Below are 20,597 nucleotides of genomic sequence, written 5' to 3' on the forward strand. Positions count from 1 at the left end.
ACAAAATCTCATACTGTTTTAAGAAAGTTTATGTATTTGTGTTGGGTCATATTCGAAGCCGTTCTGGGCCACATGCGGCCTGTGGGCCACGGATTGGGCAAGCCCGCTGTGATAACCATTGCTGTAGTGCTTGTCATCTTTGTAGGAAGGCGTGTTGCGAGGCTCACAAATTTTGAACTTGGGAATGTCTGTCCACCTCCGTCACATGGGAGCTGAGAGCATATTGAAATGGTGCTCACATGGTGGGGATAGAATAGGGTCTTCAGGCTACGTGGGAGTCATAGAGGGTACCTGAGAGAGAACAGGCTTTTCTTGGTTCAGAAATTCTAGGTTTGAGAAGGAAAGCCTCCATACAGTCATCTCCACACTGCACAACAGGTGAGCAGGTTTCAGCAGACATCTCCACATTGTTGTTCTTATTGGTCTAAATGTATACCTGGTCAGAAGTGGTTTTCATGGCCCCAGAAGTTCAGGAAGAGCTATAGGAACTCTGTCGATGGTGTCTTTTTAATTGTTAGACATTTTGCCCACTGTTCCTGGATGAGCATTTTTTGGGCAGACCCATTTTCTTAACAAAACTGTACTCTTTGAGGCAGCTTGGATCTATCTAAGGTTTCCATTAGTTAATTTGCATAGCTCATGTTGGCATTGTGGAGACTCAACAGTTTATCTGCAGGGTGTGAAATAGGTTCTGCTTGGGGTATTAGTCAGCACCATAAGGCAGAAAAGGTGGCCAGACTCACTCTTTGGACTCTGGATCCTGGATTTACTGAAACCGCAGATACCCTGAGCCTGAAGATGCCATGCCCAGTCCTAATACCTCGTTCCTGGAACCCACCTCCACCATTGTTGACACTTGAACAACATAAAAAAAATTTTAATGACATGTTATCTTGCTGAACCTAAAAGATAAATATAGAATTCTACATGCTGCAGAGACTCCACATTCTTTTCTAGCTTATTTATTTATTTATTTAAAATAGAGACAGAATCTCGTCCTGTCACCCAGGCAGGAGTGCAGCGGCATGATCTTGGCTAACTGCAACTTCCGCCTCCTGGGTTCAAGTGATTCTCCTGCCTCAGTCTCCTGAGTAGCTGGGATTACAGAGGTCTGCCACCATGCCTGGCTAATTTTTGTATTTTTCATAGAGATGGGGTTTCACCATGTTGACCAGGCTGATCTTGAACTCCTGACCTCAGGTGATCTGCCCACCTTGACCTCCCAAAGTGTTATGATTACAGGCATGAGCCACTGTGCCTGGCCCAAAATGGCTCTTTGAAAGGGTTAATAGGATATTTAAAAATTGTTGAGGTCTTGGGAGAAAAATCATGTGATTATTTCAGTAGATAAAAAACATAACTTTGATACGTATATGTTACAGGAACTCAGAAAATAGGAATAAAGGGGAATATCCTTAATTTGATAAAGGATTTATGCCAGTAACCTAAAGCAAACTGTTTATAGAGAAACTTTAGATGCATTCTGTCTAAGATCAGGAACAAGACAAAGATGATTAACACTGTTACAGCTGTATATGTTACTGGAGGTCCTAGATAGTCCATTAAGAAAAGAAATAGAGGCCGGGCATGGTGGCTCATGCCTGTAATACTAGCACTTTGGGAGGCCAAGGTGGGTGGATAATGAGCTCAGGAGGTCAAGACCATCCTGGCCAACATGGTGAAACTCCGTGACATCTCTACTACAATAAAAAAAAAAAGAAGCAGTTCCAAGATGGCCGAATACGAATAGCTCCAGTCTGCAGCTCCCAGCGTGAGCAACTCAGAAGACGGGTGATTTCTGCATTTCCAGCTATGCAAACGGCACATCAGGAGATTATAACCTGCGCCTGGCTTGGAGGGTCCCACACCCATGGAGCCTCACTCACTGCTAGCACAGCAGTCTGAGATCGAACTGCAAGGTGGCAGCGAGGCTCGGGTAGGGGCGTCTGCCATTGCTGAGGCTTGAGTAGCTTTGAAGAGAGGAGTGCTTCTCCCATCATGGAGTTTGAGATCTGAGAATGGACAAACTGCCTCCTCAAGTGGGTCCCTGACCCACGAGTAGCCTAACTGGGAGACACCTCCCAGTAGGGGCCGACTGACACCTCATGCAGATGAGTGCCCCTCTGAGATGAAGCTTCCAGAAGAAGGATCAGACAGCAACATTAGCCGTTCTGCAATATTTGCTGTTCTGCAGCCTCTGCTGGTGATACCCAGGCAAACAGGGTCTGGAGTGGACCTCCAGCAAACTCCAACAGACTTGCAGCTGACAGTCCTGACTGTTAGAAGGAAAACTAACAAACAGAAAGGACATCCACACCAAAACACCATCTGTACGTCACCATCATCAAAGACCAAAGGTAGATAAAACCACAAAGGTGGGGAGAAACCAGAGCAGAAAAGCTGAAAATTCTAAAAATCAGAGCACCTCTTCTCCTCTAAAGGAAAGCAGCTACTCACAAGCAATAGAACAAAACTGGATGGACAAAGCTGGAGGCCTCACACTACCTGACTTCAAACTATACTTCAAGGCTACAGTAACCAAAACAGCATGGTACTGGTACCAAAACAGCTATAGACCAATGGAACAGAATAGAGCACCCCAGAAATAATACCACACGTCTACAAGAATCTGCTCTTTGACAAACCTGACAAAAACAAGAAATGGGGAAAGGATTCCCTATTTAATAAATGGTGCTGGGGAAACTGGCTAGCCATATGTAGAAAGCTGAAACTGGGTCCCTCCCTTACATCTTATACAAAAATTAATTCAAGATGGATTAAAGACTTAAATGTTAGACCTAAAACCATAAAAACCCTAGAAGAAAACCTAGGTAATACCATTCAAGCCATAGGCATGGGCAAAGACTTCATGACTAAAACACCAAAAGCAATGGTAACAAAAGCTAAAATTGACAAATGGGATCTAATTAAACTAAAGAGCTTCTGCACAGCAAAAGAAACTACCATCAGAGTGAACAGGCAACCTACAGAATGGGAGAAAATTTTTGCAATCTACCCATCTGACAAAGAGCTAATATCCAGAATCTACAAAGAACTTAAATTTACAAGAAAAAAATCAACCCCATCAAAAAGTGGGCAAAGGATGTGAACAGACACTTCTCAAAAGAAGACATTTATGCAGCCAACAGACACATGAAAAAATGCTTATCATCACTGGCCATCAGAGAAATGCAAATCAAAACCACAATGAGATACCATCTCACACCAGTTAGAATGGTGATCATTAAAAAGTCAGGAAACAACAGATGCTGGAGAGGATGTGGAGAAATAGGAACACTTTTACACTGTGGGTGGGACTGTAAACTAGTTCAACCATTGTGGAAGACAGTGTGGCAATTCCTCAAAGATCTAGAACTAGAAATACCCTTTGACCCAGCCATCCCATTACTGGGGATATACCCAAAGGATTATAAATCATGCTGCTATAAAGACACATGCACACTTATGTTTATTGTGGCACTATTCATAATAGCAGACTTGGAACCACCCAAATGTCCATCAATGATAGATTGGTTTAAGAAAATGTGGCACATATAAACCATGGAATACTGTGCAGCCATAAAAAAGGATGAGTTCATGTCCTTTGTAGAGACATGGATGAAGCTGGAAACCATCATTCTGAGCAAACTATCCCAGGACAGAAAACCAAACACTGCATGTTCTCACTCATAGGTGGGAATTGAACAACGAGAACACTTGGAAACAGGGTGGGGAGCATCACACACCAGGGCCTGTTGTGGGGTGGGGGGAGGGAGGAGGGATAGCATTAGGAGATATGCCTAATGTAAGTGACAAGTTAACAGGTACAGCACACCAACATGGCACATGTATACATATGTAACAAACCTGCACATTGTGCACATGTACCCTAGAACTTAAAGTATAACAAAAAAAATTAGCTGGGCTTGGTGGTGCGTGCCAGTAGTTCCAGCTACTCTGGAGGCTGAGGCAGGGGAATTGCTTGAGCTCGGGTGTTGGAGATTGCTGTGAGTCGAGACCGTGCCACTGCACTCCAGCCTGGTGACAGAGCAAGACCCCGTCTCAAAAAAAAAAAAAAAAAACAAAACTAGAAATAGAAATCAGTTAGCAGAATTGGACAGGAAGAAATAAATCTTTAAGTATTAATAGACCACCTACACATAAAAATACATAGAAGCAATAGATAAAAATATTAATAAGATAATTGAGTATTTCCAATTAAAGGATCATTTTACAAAAATCAGTAGAATTCCTCTGTATTCAAAATAATTAACTAGAAGAGATGATGATACAAGATGTCATTCACAATAACAAAATCAATCATGTCTCTAGGATCTAAGAATTAACCTAGCAATGCATAAGATCTACATGGAGTAAATTTTAAACTCTGTTACAGTATTATTCAAAAGACTTGAAAACCAGATACACCATATTCAAAGATGGTACAACATATTTGTAACAGTGTGAGTTCTCCCTAATCTATAGATTCTATGAAATGTCAATCAAAATCCAGTGGAATATTTTGAGAAATTTGAACCACTAAATAATTTACGTGGAGCTTCTGATTCTGATTATGACACTTTTGCTTATATTACACCAGCTGTTCTGCTGAAAACAACTAGAAAATCTTGACTAAAGTATAAATTTATCTGTTTGAAGGTATAAGAGCTATGAAATCAGTAAGACACAAGGGGCAAAGAGTTGCAGATACAAGCTGTTGAGAGGTAAACTCCCAACATTCAGCCCTACCTTTCTCTTTTAGGCAGTTGCCATTACCTAGGCCATAGCAGAACAGCTAGAAATCTCATAGGCAGGAAAAACATAACTTGGAGTTCAGGTTTCACTAAAGAATAGGGCTCTGTTAAGTATCCAGGTATTCAGTTTTGATCCTTGAAGGTCTGTCACCTTTAGGTGTAAAGACAAATGGAAATGAGTCTGCCATTATAAGACAGAAACTCAGTTGTAATCAAATCAATTCTTAAGACTCTATGACAGGATAAATATGAAAATTACACCCAGGCACATATCAGTAAAACTTCTGAAAACCAAAGATAGAAAATTTTAATAATACCTTGTGGAAAAAGGACATGTAACTTCCAGAAAGCAGTGAGACTGTTCACTTCTCAACAGAAATGATGGAAGTCGAAGATAATGGAAAAATGGCATTTTAAAACTGCTGAAAGAAGAAAAGCCATCAATCCAAGACTTTATGCCCAGCGGCAGTATCTTTAAATGAAGGCAAAAACCATAAGATATTGCTGAAAGAGAGTAAAGAAGACCTAGGCAAGCAAAAAGACATTGCATATTCATGGATTGGAAGACTCAATATTTTTAAGATGGCAGTGTTACCCAAATTGATCTACAGATTCAGTGCAATCCCTGTAAAAATTCAAGGTACCTTTCTGGTAGAAGTGGACAAGGTGATCTTAAAATTTATGTGGAAAGTTGAGAGATCCAGAATAGCCAAAATAATTTTGAAAAAGAGCAAAGTTGGAGGACTCACACTTCCTGATTTCAAAACTTACTACAAAGCAGTGGTGATCAAGGTTGAGTGGTACTGGCGTAAGGCTCATATATAAATCAAGAGAAAAGAATTGAAAGTCCATAAGTAAATTTTTACATTTATCGACTGTTGGTTTTTGCTAAGGGTGCTGAAACCAAGGAGGTAAAACAGTTTTTTTCCAACAGTGCGGGACAACTGGATATGCACATGTGAAAGAATGAAGTTGGACTCTACTTCATACCATATACAAAAATTAACTCAATACAGATCATAGACATAAATGTAACAGATAAAACTATGAAACCCTTAGAAGGAAACATAGGTGTAAATTTTTGTGACCTTGGCTTAGGCAATGGTTCTTAAATATGACACGAAATCTCAGGCATCAAAGAAAAAAACAAAAAATAAGATTTCATCAGAATTTAAAACTTTAGTGCCTCCAAAAAACACCATCAGGGAAGTAAAAAGACAGCTCACAGGGAGGGAGAAAATATTTGCAAATCATGTATCTGATGGGGGTCCAGTGTCTATATTAAAATAACTCTTTACAACTCAGCAATAAAAGCACAACCTAATTTAAAAATTGATGAGTGATTTGGATAGCTGTTTCTCCAAAGAAGTTATACATATGGACAATATGTACATGAAAAGATGCTCAACATCACTGGTCATTAGAGAAACGCAAGTCAAAACTACAATGAGATATTCCTTCTCACCCACTGAGATGGCTGTAATAGGCAAGACAGTAACAAGTATTGATGAAGATGTAGGGAAATTGGAAAGCTTAGGCATTGCTGGTAGAATGTAAAATAGCATTCTTCAAAATGTTAAACATAGAATTACCATATGATCCAGCAATTCTACTCCTAGATGTGTACAAATGCAAGAGAATTGAAAATGTAGGTGCACACAAAAACTTGTATATGAATCTTCATAGCACCCTTAATCATAATAGCTAGAAAGTGGAAACAATTCAAATGTCTGTCAACTGATGAATGCATAAACAAAATGTGGTATATCCATATGATGGAATATTATCTAGCCACCCAGGAATGAAGAAGTACTGATATATGCTACAATATGAATGAGCCTTGAAAACATGTTGAGTGAAAGAAGTCCAAACAAAAAGCTACATATTGTATGATTCCATTTATATGAAATATCTGCAGGTTTGTTACATAGGTAAACATGTGCTATGATGGTTTGCTGCACCTGTCAACCCATTACATAGGTGATTAAGCTCCACATGCATTAGCTGTTTATACTGATGCTCTCCTCCCCTGGCCTGCCCTCACCTCCCCACCCTGTAGGCCTCAGTGTGTGTTGCTCCCCTCCCTGCGTCCATGTGTTCTCATTGTTCAGCTCCCACTTATAAGTGAGAACATGCGGTATTTGGTTTTCTGTTCCTATTAGCCAATAGAACAAGTAGACAAGAATGAGGGATAAAGGATATGAACAACCTCAACATAATTGACGTAGAACATTATACTGAATCACTGATGACTACTTGTTTCCTGTTTAGTACGCATGGAACATTTATCATTTACTAGTGTATAGACATACAGTTGGTTATTTTTTTTTTAATATGGACTTTGTATCCTGTAACTGTTGTAAATCCACTTAGTTTTAGGACACAGTTTTTGTATATGGTTCCCTGTTAGATTTCCACCTTCTATGTTATCTAACTTTTATTTCCTGTCTTTACCAGTTTTATGGTCACCAAAGGGAAAATTACTTTGTGCACATGTACCCTAGAACTTAAAGTTAAAAAAAAAAAAAGTCTCCAAAGTTTGGCAGAAACCATCAGAGTGAAAACCAGCTATGATGCCTGCTTATCTGTTAGTATTCTTGGATGCACTTAATTTTGATGCTGTGCCAGTTTCTTTCATCTCACTCAGAAATATGTTTAAATGGTTAACAGTTTCTCACATTTATGATATATAGGAAGGTAATTCAATGTATCTAATCTTCCATACTGCCAGAAATGGAAAGTTTTGTTTTTTCATATGAATATTAATCTCAACTTGTCTACTTAAAAAACTGTTATTTTCTTTGGGATAATTTGAAATTTACAGATTAAACGAGAATTGAAGTCCAGTTCTCTTTAGATTACAATAGGATTTGTAAGTTCAGAGAAGAGAGATGGCCAGTTTTATAAACTTTTTACTTATTTCTTACGTTCCTTACTAGATTTTTTTGGTAGCTGTTGATGGGATATTTTCTACTATGTTTTTTTCTTTTTCTTGAAAAATATGAAAGGTATTTATTTATATATATCCTTTTTTATTAATATTAATTACCTTTTGTTACCAGCTACCTTAACAAATTACCTTGCTGCTAGTAGTTTCCTGTTTATTTTTTACTTTTTTAGTTATACAATTGAATCTTCTACCAAAAATAATAAAATTTGGAGTCTGTACATTGACAATTTCCCTATTAGCTTTCTTGACTCCTTGAGTTTTGATTTTTAGCTTTAACTCTCTATGTAATTGCTCTTACCTGTGCATTAATTTTATTCTGCAGTGTAGTTTCTCCATTTTCTTTTCTTTCCGTCTAACCCTATTCTGTTCATCCTTAGATTTCGGGAATTCTTTAAAATATCTAATCAGCTGATGTTACTCTTATTACTTTCCAGTGTTATTATGGTTTATTTTCGACAGCTTGTATTGTCTGTCATCTCATGAACTTGAAGGTGGGAGGGAAGTAAATGAGGGTCCCTAGTTTGCCATCTCAAAACAGACTCTATTTAGACTATTTAAATACTAACTTAAAAAGAAAACATCAACAAAAGTCAATTATCCTTGCTGTTATTCTTCAGTAATTGAATATTTCTTGGCTGGTCTTCGCAGCTGAGGTTCTTTATACTACTTCAGTGTTTCCATCCTTTGAGAACTCCATATCCTCCCTGTTTCTGCTTCTACATGTCATTGATGAAAGTCTTCATTCCTTGTACCATAGATCCTGGAAGTTTTGATACTTTCCATCTATGGGCTGTGATATAATACTGTTTGAGCTGTGCAAGGAGGTGAGGTTCAAACCTCTTCTCTTTGCTTCTGGGTTTTAACTAGTATACTAGAGCTAGATCAGGTTCAAAATGATCAGATTTTCTGTTAAAAGGGATCAAGACTTAAACTTGGAGCCAAACTGGAGATTTCCAGTTATTTTCTCCTAAATGCAAAGTTGAGTTCTGACTTGGAATCTCAGAGTAGACTCCAAGTATATGTATCCAGCTAGCTGACTTGAGGTTTCCAGCCAGCCTTACAAACCAATTGGGTAGTGGAACAGAGAACAACATTGAAATATGGACATCCAGGCTAACGCTAGAGGACAAATCTTGAGTCCTAATCCATTTGAGTTTATTACAAGGACAGAAGTGAAGTGCAAGGGAATTACTCATTTTTGTTTTTCAACATTTGCCTCTTGAATCAAGAGAGAGGGTGGAGCCTCTCTTGCTTGTGAGGCAGGGTGTTTCCACATACTCATAACTTGAACTCTAGGAAGAAAAAGATAGCAGGATACATTTTACAGAAAAGGGAAGTAGAGCAGCGTGCTTTGCCCAAGCACTCATCTCCTTTGATACAGTTCCTTCAGATACTTTGAAATAACTTGGCCGGGCGCGGTGGCTCAAGCCTGTAATCCCAGCACTTTGGGAGGCTGAGACGGGCGGATCACGAGGTCAGGAGATCGAGACCATCCTGGCTAACACAGTGAAACCCCGTCTCTACTAAAAAAAATACAAAAAACTAGCCGGGCGAGGTGGCGGGCGCCTGTAGTCCCAGCTACTTGGGAGGCTGAGGCAGGAGAATGGTGCAAACCTGGGAGGCGGAGCTTGCAGTGAGCTGAGATCCGGCCACCACACTCCAGTCTGGGCGACAAAGCGAGACTCCGTCTCAAAAAAAAAAAAAAAAAAGAAATAACTAAAGCATTATATTTAAGGCCAATATTACTAGTCATTGTGTTTTCAAGGAAATCAGAGGTATTCCCTGCTTCACTAAATGTATTTGTCATTACCTATTGCTTCTTTAAAATCATCCCATATTTGGAAATCAGTGAAATAATTGTGGCAGAAAGAAGTCAGTGAAGGAACTGAATACAAGAATAAAGTCAGGAGATGAATGAGTTTATGAAAATGGGAATAAAGATATAAAATACTTTTACTTTTCTAATGGGGAGATGAGAACACCTATACAACTTCTTCCTAGTATTTATACTTAAAACTCTTAAATTCCTTATTTATGTGTTTAATGTTTGTGTTCACCTATAAAGTGTAATCTCTGTGAGGTCAGGGAGTGAATTTCTCTTATTTATTTTATTCCCTACTTAGAACAGTGCTTTTAAATGTATTTTTTTTTTTTTTTTTAATCAAGGGCTAAAAACATAGGAAAATGGAGTTCTTTTTTTCTTTCATGCTTCCCTCTTTTGACTAATGAAAATAATACTTACTAATCATCTACTATAATCCAGTAATTTACATGCCCTTGAGTAGGGTTGCCGTTTAATCAGCAAGAGGGAGAGAGGTACACAGGGTTGATACCCACTTCTGTAAATTGAGGGATATTTTTCCAATTTTATTTCTATTCACAGGTAACAAAATTGATGTAGTTTTATAAACATTAATATAATGAACTTTTCTTACCAAATATTTTGTCTTTTTCCCATGTATTGAAACATTTCTTTGTAAATCTGATTTCTTATGGCTCCATAAAAGTCCATTATGTGGATATTTGATAATTTACTTAACCATTTCCTTATCGTTAAGCTAGAACGTGAGCTCCATGAATAGAAAGATTTTTTCCCTCTGTTAGCTCATTGCAGTTTCCCAGTACCTACAACAGTGTCTAGTGCATAAGTAGGTACTCAATATGTATTTCCAGCATGAGTGAAAGAATGTGCTCTATTTTTTGCCACATTATAAATGACTTGTAAAATGTTTTTGTACCTAATGCTTTCACTGCACTTCAAATTATTTTCTAAGAATAAATTTCTGGACAAGGATTTGCTGGTTGAAAAGACATAGAAAAGGTTGTATGATTTCAGATTAGTTTTCTAATCCAAAATAATATTATCTGTGGCTGTTTTTCTTTACACTTTAATTTTATAAATTTTCTATAACATATTAGGATCAAAATAGTTATTTTTTTTTCTTTTAAGTGCATTTCTATTTATTCAGAGAGCAGTGAGCAGTCTTCTAACTGGAATATACGGTTTTTGTTGGTGGTGGTGAAAGATGAGGCTTGAAAGGTCACAGCTGGGCGCAGTGGCTCACACCTTTAATCCCAGGACTTTGGGAGGCCGAAGTGGGTGGATCACCTGAAGTCAGGAGTTCGAGACCAGCCTAGCCAACATGATGAAATCCCATCTCTACTAAAAATACAAAATTAGCCAGGCGTGGTGGCATGCACCTGTAATCCCAGCTACTTGGGAGACTGAGGCAGGAGAATTGCTTGAACCTGAGAGGCAGAGGTTGCAGTGAGCTGAGACTGCACCATTGCACTCCAGTCTGGGCAACAAGAGCAAAAATTCGTCTCAAAAAAAAAAAAAAAAAAAAAAAAAACATCATTTGGGCAAAGCAGTGAATGGCTTGGTATGCCATGCTAAGGACCTTTATTCTGCAGGAATCGGAGTCCTGTAAACTATTAATAAGCCGAATACAAAAATTTCATAAAGTAAATAAAAACAAAAATACAAAAAAGCAGAGTACAGATACCACCTGTCTTTTGAAAGGGTTATGTCCCAGTGAACCCACTGTAAGTTAAAAATAAGTCTTGAAGATGCATTTGATACACCTAACCATCATAACCTACCTACCATAGCCTATCCTACCTTAAATGTGCTCAGAACATTTGTACAGTGTAGAGTATCGGTTGTTTGCTCTCATGAGTGCGTGAGAGCTGTGGCTCACTGCAACTGACCAGCATCCTGAAAGAGTCTCATATGGCTTTCTATTGAATACCTGTTGTTTTTGCACCATCTGTAAAGTTGAAACATTGAAAAATCTTACGTTGAACCATTGTAAGTTGGAGACCCTCTGTAGTGGTGTAATTAGAACTCTTCTGGAAAGGTAATAGTGATAGTGCTGAGGAAGGACTGGATAGAGAAGGGGACAAAGGGAGGTGCTGGATTTCTCACTCTCTAGTCTCCATATCTCGCCAGTCACCAACTTTTATATCCTCAGTATTTCTTCAGTTTCTTCATCTTTTTCTTAGTTAGATCCTCTCACCTCAATTACTGCTATAACTTTCCAATGTCTTTCCCTGCCTTAAAACCATTCTCCACAGAGCTGCTATAGTGATCTAGCTAAAACTATCTACACAGAGTGGTTCCCTTGTTACCTGTATTTTTAAGGTTCTAGTTTGTTAACATGACATACAAGCTTCTCTACTCTTTGGACCCTTCAACACCATTTCTTGCTACTCCCTATTGTGTTCTTTATGTTCCTAGGAAAGAAAACTGCTTAATTTCCTGCGTATCTTCTCCCGCACACATATTTCCTGCCTCTGTGCCTTGCTTATGCTGTCCCTACTTCCTAAACTATCCCCTGTCCTCAGTCACATCCATTTCAGTCCCCTTTTTCTGGAGTTCACTATGTAAGACTCAGTTGTCAGCCACTTCATTTAAAAAACTTTTAACATACATATTCACATACTATACACTTTGCTCCTCTACTCCCACTTTGGGGTCAAGGATGTGTCTTCTTTACTTTTTATAGGACACTGATTTTACTCCTCCTTTCCCTGTAGTACTGTTATGGTACTGTCTGTGTACTACTGTTTAGGTGTGTTTTCCCACACTGGACTGTGAGAATTTTGGAGGCAAGAACTTGTGGGGGCCAAGAGTCCAACCCTTATTATTGATCCAACCTTTGGCTCTCTGAAAGTTTGCTGAAAACTTAACTTACAAAAGGCAGATTAATAGGAGAAAAGGCATACAAATTTATTTAACATGTATCCATGGGCACCTGTATGAGGAAGACCCCAAAATACAGGGGAAATTGCCCATTTTTATGCTTAGGTTCAATAAAGTATAGACAGCTGTGTAGAAATGTGATTGGAGAAGAAAAAGGGTATGATCTAATACTAACAGACTGAGTGGGGAAACCCAGCAAGGCCTGTCTATCTAAAGTCTTCTTGGCCTCTCTGTGCAGCATTCCTTCCTTCCAGGTATGGGGCAGGACCCTCTCTGGAATGGGGGTCTGATGACCTACAATGAAACAGGTAAAATCTGATAGTTTTTTGTTGTTGTTGTTATTTCTTTGTTTCAGACAGTCTTGCTGTGTACCCCAGGCTAGAGTACAGTGGCGTGATCTTGGCTCACTGCAACCTCAGCCTCCTGGGTTCAAGCCATTCTCATGCCTCAGCCTCCCGAGTAGCTGGCACTACAGGTGCCTGCCCAATTTTTTTGTAGTTTTAGTAGAGACGGTTTCATCAAGTTGGCCAGGCTGGTCTTGAACTCTTAACTTCAAGTGATCTGCCCTCTTCAGCCTACCAAAGTGCTGGGATTACAGGCATGAGCCACCGTGCCCAGCCATTTTTCTTAAGACAGGGTCCCATTCTGTCACCCAGGCGGGAGTGCAGTGGTGCAATCACAGCTCACTGCAGTCTTGACCACGCTCCCATCTCAGCCTACCAAGTAGCTGGGATCACAGGTATGCACCACTATCCCTGGCTAATTAATTTTATTTGTTGTTGTTGTTGTTGTAGAGATGGGGTCTTCCTGTGTTGCCCTGGCTGGTCTCGAACTCCTGGGCTCAAGTAATCTTCCCTCTTCAGCCTCTCAAAGTGCTGAGATTATAAGCATGAGCCACATTGCCTGCCAATAATTTCTTTGTAGCCAGTTTTTATACCGAAAGGCTGAGGGAAAACTAGAGTAATATTTTTAGGTTTTATGGCTGGCTTTGAGGAAAGGGAAGTTCTAGTTTCTAAGACCTAGAGAAGAGGGATTCTAGTTTCTATGGCTTACCTTGGGGGAGAATGGGACTGAGAGACAGAGCAGGAGAAGGTCAAAGAAAAACTTCTGTGTCTAATGCTGCTGAGTCCTTCATTTTGGAGTATTGTTTTCTGAGCCCACCAAATTTCTTATTCAGCTTTGTGTTCTCAGCAGTTAGCATAATGTATAGCATATAGTAATGTGTTTTTAAAAAAAAGAACTTATTATCATTTTTCAATTGAAATAATGAGTCCTTGAATTAGGTCAGTGGTAGTGGGAAAGGAGGGTGGGTGGGAGAAACAGATTTAAAAAAGTCAACTTTGAATGTTAATGATAAGTTAAAGGTATGTAATTTATAGATAATGAGATTTGCACTTGAGTGAGTTTGGTATACAGATTTTTGACTTCTTAAATTTAACATTTGCTGAACATGCTAGAGAGATGACCAGTAGGCAACTAGAAATAAAGGCATAGATAGTAAGAGATAGGGATTTAGGAGTTGCCAGCATATTGGTATTAACTGAGGCTTTGGAATAGATAATATAGGTCAGGAAGGAGAGGAGGTGTAAAAAAGGTGAAGTAGGGATCCTTGGGGAAAAATATTTAACAGGTTACAGCAAAAGAAAAATTAGAGAAGTGTATTAATTGTCAGCAGTGTCCAGTAATGAAGAAAGGGTAAAGCAGGTGAGAATTGAGAACAATTTATTTGGAAGTTAGGAAGTTGTTATTGAACTTTGAAAGAATAATTTCTGTCTCGTAGAGTGAAATTGAAATTAGTTTGAAATAGGTGTTTGAAAGAGGTTGAGAAGCAAACAAATGATGAGCAAGTGGAAAAAGCAAGCATGTACTACTCTTTCAAAATGTGCTTTTTGGAGAAACGTGTTGTGGAAAGCGATGTGGTATCAGTTCCTTAAGGAAAAGGTAAAATGGGAGTGACGTTTTTGTTTATATTTTTGTTCTTGGATGGGGAATGGTCTTGGAAAAGTTTTTCGATTGATATACAGGAGAAAGGGGAATTGAAAGCAGGAGAGAAATTTTTAATGGAATAAGGACAGGAAGGGAAGGAAGGAAGGAAGGAGAGGGTCTGAGATCAAGATCTCAAGTGATACAGTTACACCTGAAAAGTAGTAGGGTTCAAAAGGAAAAGAGGTATGGAAGCACAAAAACATTTAGAGTTGGCATGAGGGAATGTAAAAAGTCTGTTATCTATAAAGTAGGCAACCAGGTCATTAATTGCTGGTGAAGAGTAGATAGGACAGGAGTGGGATAGTTTGTGGTGGCAGGGTGGTACAGGACATTTTAGAAGACTGGTAAAGTTCTGTTGAGAGTGACAGAATTAATGTCAGGACTGCAGGTAGATTTGAGGGCTCAACTGAGATTGAGCTATGGAAATGAAAAGCAACAATAAAAAGACTTAAAGAATACATATATTTGTATATGTGTAATATATATATCCTTATTTTATATATATCCATATATATTTATATACATATATAAATATAAAACATGACTTTTTTTCATTGAAGAGACTGAAAAAAAACGACAGAGAATTGAAAAATTACTTGTAGTTGCTCATTAGGATATGTAAAGCAGTTAGTTAAGGACAGCCAAATTTGCTCTACTGTCCTGATGCTTGGAAGAATTAAAGAATGGGGTACAGGGCTGGGGAGTTGGTGGCAGCAGATAGCAGTCCAGCAGTCAGTCAAGTCCTGCCTGGTCATAGGTCTGTGCCATTTAAACCTCCAGGATCAAGTCAGAGCACTTGACGCATGACTGATAATATTTGGAATTTAGTGTGAGGTGTCTTCCTAAATTTTTTTTTTTTTTTGGTATGTTCTTGCTCTATGTGTGTATTGATTAAAATATGTGAAATAAAAGCAACAGTTTGCTGGTAATTAACTGTTATTTCAAAACAATTAATTTTGTATAGAAAAGTAGTATTGGCTGGATTATGAGCTTTACTGCTTATTCATTCCTGATGAAAATATCTCTGCTGGGCTTACATACCCTGTAGTGTTTATGAACTGGTAGGTTTAGAAATGAAGAGACCCTAGAGAGGTAATCATTTCCTTCAAGATGTTTTGTCTTCTACCAGGAATTTTTCAATAGATATATAGGCCCAGTGGATAGGCTTACCTCTGCATGAATATTTGATAGGAGCATTTCTGTCAGTTATGCTCTTTCTTAAAAAAAAAGAAACCATGAAAATAAATGCATCATTTATGTAACTCTTGTAAGAAATGCATAAATCGTGGGAAACAGTAAGATACAATTGAAATTCAGCAGCTCAGTGAGTTATGAACCTTCTCTCTACAACTCAATTGTGTTAGTTACTGCTTAACTTAACGCTGGGTTTTCCTTTTTGCTTTCAGGAAAACCTTTAACTTACGCCCTGGGTGTTGCCTGTCAACAGTTTCCTGGTGGCTCACCGCTTCTGCCTGCTCCAGCCTTGCTCCGGCAGCTTCAAGGCTTCTGGGCTTCAGAGCTTGTTGTGAAAGCTTGCTGCTTTGGCCTGCTACCCCTGCTTCAGGTGTCAAAAGCTTTTAATTAGCTTGCTTCCTCTAATTACTATAACTAGGCCCTTACGTGTCTGCATAATCCAGTTCTAGGGTCTGAAGGGAGAATTACCTTTAGCCATTCATTCTTCTTTAAAAAATCTTTTACTCTGGCTGTCCTGGCGTTCATGGGGGAGTAAGAAGCTATATTGCATGATTCACCTTTGATGGTGCTAGTCTCCAGTCTGTAGGGGCAAACTGGTGTGGGCATACTGTATTTTATAGCCAGTGTTTGTTCTGATTGGTTGATGCCCATGCTGTCCCAATTTTAAAGTATTTTGACTGTTACTACTGAATATATAAATTGTGTCTCTATAGAAAGGATATCTCTAGCTGGTTTAATAAACTCTTTGTAGTGTTTTTAGTTTGCTTATTAAAGGTAATATTTAGTTTCCTCCCCCATTTTTAATAAATATTTTGAACACAAATTGATCACTCAGAAAAATACAGTGATTTCTACACATTTTGTAATGATGACCATTAACGTGTCAATAGGTATCAGAATTACAGGTATGATGAATGGGAAGAACTCCTCAGTACCTATAGAACTATTCAGTACTTAGAGTAGTAAAGTATACTAGCTCTCTTATCAGATAGCCAGATACATATTCTGGTTCTATTACTTACTCATTTTGTCACTATGAGTAAGTTAGTTAACTTCTCCAAACATTAGTTTACTAATTTAAGTGGGGATTATAGAATCTGCTTTAGATTGGTATAAGGATTAAATGGGGGGTAATATATGTAATATGCTTAGCCCAGTGCTAGGCACAGAATAGGCTTTCTATAAATAAGAGTTATTTTTTGTTATTTTATTATTATTAATCATAAATGATAGTAGATGATATGTGGGGGAAATTAAAAGATGAAAAAGTAAGTAGTGAGCAGCAACAGACAAAAGATAATAAAGGCCAACTTGTGAAGTCAGGACTTCGATGCCTCTTAAGAGAACAGAATGAGCTGGGATAAGCTGATAGATGTTTAATCACAAAATACACAGTTGTATCTCTTTTGTCATAATACCTTATTTTTGAGTTTTAGTGTCAGTTTAGTTGTATACTTGCAGCTGAGAATATTGATGCCGTAAACTTTGCATGTATATACACCCACAGATTCCCAGTCACTCATCATTAATTTAGCTAATGTTTACTGAGTACCTATAGATTCCCAATTACTAGGTGTGTACTAGTGAACAAATAGGAAAAAAAATCCCTGCCCTCGTTAGCTTATATTGTAGTGAATGAAGCAAACAATGAACAAAATATATAAATAGAATACATAGTTCATAATGATAACAACTAATGGGAAAGGGAAGCAAAGAAATGGGTTAGAGAGTGTCAAGGGGTAAAATGACATTTCATTGAAGGAGTAAGAGAGAAAGCTGTGTGGCTTTGTGGGGCTAGAATATTCCAGGCCTAGGGATCAACAAGTACAAAGGCTAGTTGGGATTGAGCAAGGTGATCATTATAGCTGGAGCAGAGTGAACCAGGGGGAGAGTAGCATGAAGTCAGGGAAGGTGGAGGGCCAGAACATGTTGGCCCCAGAAGGCATAGTAAGGATTTTGACTTTTACTTGGAGAGAGATGGGAAACCATTGGAAGCTGTGGAGCAGAGGAGTGTCATGATCTGAGCTACATTTCAAGAGGATCAACTGTAGCTTCAGTGTTGAGGATAGATTGTGGGATGAGAGGACAGAAGTAGAGAGGTCAGGTAGGACAATCCAGGCAAGATTTTCTATTGTTTGTTTGTTTTTTGAGGCAGTCTCACTCACTTCAGCCCGGGCTGAAGTGCAGTGGCACGATCTCAGCTCACCGCAACCTCCGTGTCCTGGGTTCAAGCAGTTCTCCTGCCTCAGCTTCCCTAGTAGCTGGGACTGCAGGCGCCCACCACCACACCCGGCCAATTTTTGTATTTTTAGTAGAGATGGGGTTTCACTATGCTGACCAGACTGGTCTCAAACTCCTGACCTCAGGTGATCCACCCACCTTGGCCTCCCATAGTGCTGGGATTACAGACATGAGCCATGGCGCCCGGTGTCAGGCAAGATATAATGGTAGCTTGGAATGGGTTGGACCAGAGGAGGTATGGTGAATGAATTCTTGCTATATGCAGGAAGACTAGATTTATAGAAGTCCATGGCAACTGTTTCTGTTTTCTACAACCTGTAACTTAAGAATGAACATAAGATTCTGTAACTGCAATTTGTAACTAGTTTGTAGCTTCAAATGACTAAAAAACACTAGTTTCTGTAGTGTTTACAGAAATAATTCTTGAATTATTATTATTACAGGTTTTCTAACATCATGTTTTTACTATGAAGTCTTTCAAGACATTGCTAATGTTTTTAAAAATATGTCTGTTCTGTGTTAAACTGTAGTCTCGCAGTTCATACTAAATGTACTTTTAATTTTGATCAAGCTAAACAAGAAAGGACATTTTAACATACTACACTCTTATATGTTAGCTATGGTTCTTCAAAATACAGGACCTGAGGTTAGAGTTCTAAGAAAACCCTCCTCTTCTTGATTTTTAGCTACTGAAATGAATATAAATATGACTTGCAGTGTTAAAGGAGAAAAGCAAGATCAGTTTGATTTTATTTTATTACTTTGTAAACTTCATATTCTTTTCTCATCATTTACCAATTCGATAATTCAAGAATATTTCCTGAACTGACATTTATTTCACCACACTCACCTTATTCCAGAAAATATTTTAGGTAGCTCATGAAACTGTTATAAGATAGCTTTGAAAATGTTTTCCACCCTGCAGCAGCATGGCATTCCTGATGACCACACACAAGCTAAAATGTAGCTTCATTTTAGCCCTGATCAGTTACACCACAATACCTCGACAATTAGCGGTCATTTCATGACCAGGATGTGATGTGGTATCCCATACTATCTCATTCCATGCTTCAGATTTTATGTGTTTTATATAGAAAATGTAGAAAAGCAAGTAGAAATTGCATCACCTAGAAATATCTGATCTTTTGATTCTTCTGTTAATATACATAAAACATAGAAATTTATGGTACATATTTTATGTGTGTGTGTATATATATAGAGAAAAAAGTCACAGTGTACACACTTTAATAAACTTATTTGTTTATACTGTGAATTTTTCCCTATTAACATTCCTCGGTAATTTTTTAAGTGTATGAGTAATTTTCTGTCATACTGTGAGATACCACATTTAGTCAAATTGACCATTTAGAACATTTAAGTTCATTTCAATATTTTACTATTGAAAACCATACTGGTGAATATTGTGGCTTAGTTTTTATTTGTATGTAGATATATTCAGTTGAGGGTATTTCTGTCCATATTTCTATGTAAATATATTTTTCATAAGTCTAAAATTATAGAAAGTTAGACATTAAAGAGATGAAAGGTTTTTTATTTTGGTAGTTAAAGAAACTGAAGAAATTGAGAGTTGTATTATTTGCCACATATTAGAGGTAGAGTTGACAGTGAAGAGATTGGGCTATAACATGCTTAGTGTAATGCCTGGCACATAATCATAGCTAACACTTATTGAATGCTTACTAAGTGCCAGACCCTTGAAAAACTTGAAAATATTTTTCACTGTGCAGCAGCATGGCAGCCCTGATGACTGCACAGGTGTGTAGAATGGGTCTCATCTTGGCCCTGATAAGTTACACCACAATACCTCAATAATTAGTGGTCAGCAATCCCAAGTACAAGGATTATACTTGTATTAATTTTTAAAATCTTTACCACAATGATATAAGTATTGTTATTAACCCCGTTATGACGAGGACACTGAAGTATTGAAAAGTTAAGTTTTTTGCCGAGAGTTGTACAGCTAATGACAAAACTAGGATTCAAACCCAAGTAGTTTGACTTCAGAATCCATGCTATCACCACTCCCCAAAACAGCCACAATAAATGCTAGCTAAGCGTTTGAGTGTTCAATAAATATTAGGCATCATCATTATTCCTACTGCACAGTTGTATATTCCAGAAGTTGTTTTGGTTCCAATATTTTTGGATTTTAGAAAGATAATTTAGTTAGTATACTCTATTTTATGTAACATTCCCATTGGGGTTTAGAGCAGCACTTCATAAACAGATACATTCACATTTCTTCAATGAAGCATGTTTGTTTTTATACTAAGTGAGATTAAAAAGCAAGAATATCAATAGCCTGATGTCACTACATGCTGCCAAATGAGTTATGAAAACCTTTTGTCTTTTAGAATTGCAGATAAGGGATTTACCTGTGTAAAACTCTTACCATAGTGCCTGGCATTTAGAACACACTCCTCCTTCTATTAGATTTATACTAGTAGTATTGGGTGGGTATTACTACTACCACTACTTTTTGTTAGTAGTTATCATCAGGTACATACTTATAGAAAACTGGTGAATTGTAGAGTACTGCTAGTACTTTTCTCACACTGTGACCTTAGGAGGGGAAGATACCTAAGTTTTGGAGTCTTTCAGCTATTCTTCCCTCAATCAGAATAAGAGGGTGTAAGTGTTAGCGTTCTGTGTGTTTTCCCCACCCTAAATTTAATCTTGTATAGCTTAGTGCTCCTGTCCGTCTGTCCGTGTGCACTCCCAATTGTGCAGGGTTTGATTTTTGAGT

The 20,597-nt window shown here is 38.2% G+C and overlaps 1 protein-coding gene across 16 annotated transcripts in view; it reads left to right on the plus strand.

Moving 5' to 3' along the window:
• CDC42BPA (CDC42 binding protein kinase alpha) overlaps positions 1-20,597 on the plus strand; it is a 322,506-nt gene that overhangs the window by 82,164 nt on the left and 219,745 nt on the right. The window contains exon 2 of one of the 16 annotated variants that reach the window (XM_073011470.1): positions 15,802-15,959. The exons of the other annotated variants lie outside the window; for them this stretch is intronic. The gene's annotated coding sequence lies outside the window, so the exon portion shown is untranslated. The remainder of the gene's footprint in view (positions 1-15,801; positions 15,960-20,597) is intronic. 16 annotated transcript variants of the gene reach the window in all.

The sequence above is a fragment of the Chlorocebus sabaeus genome, chromosome 25 (genome assembly GCF_047675955.1).
Source record: "Chlorocebus sabaeus isolate Y175 chromosome 25, mChlSab1.0.hap1, whole genome shotgun sequence".
Taxonomy (NCBI): domain Eukaryota; kingdom Metazoa; phylum Chordata; class Mammalia; order Primates; family Cercopithecidae; genus Chlorocebus; species Chlorocebus sabaeus.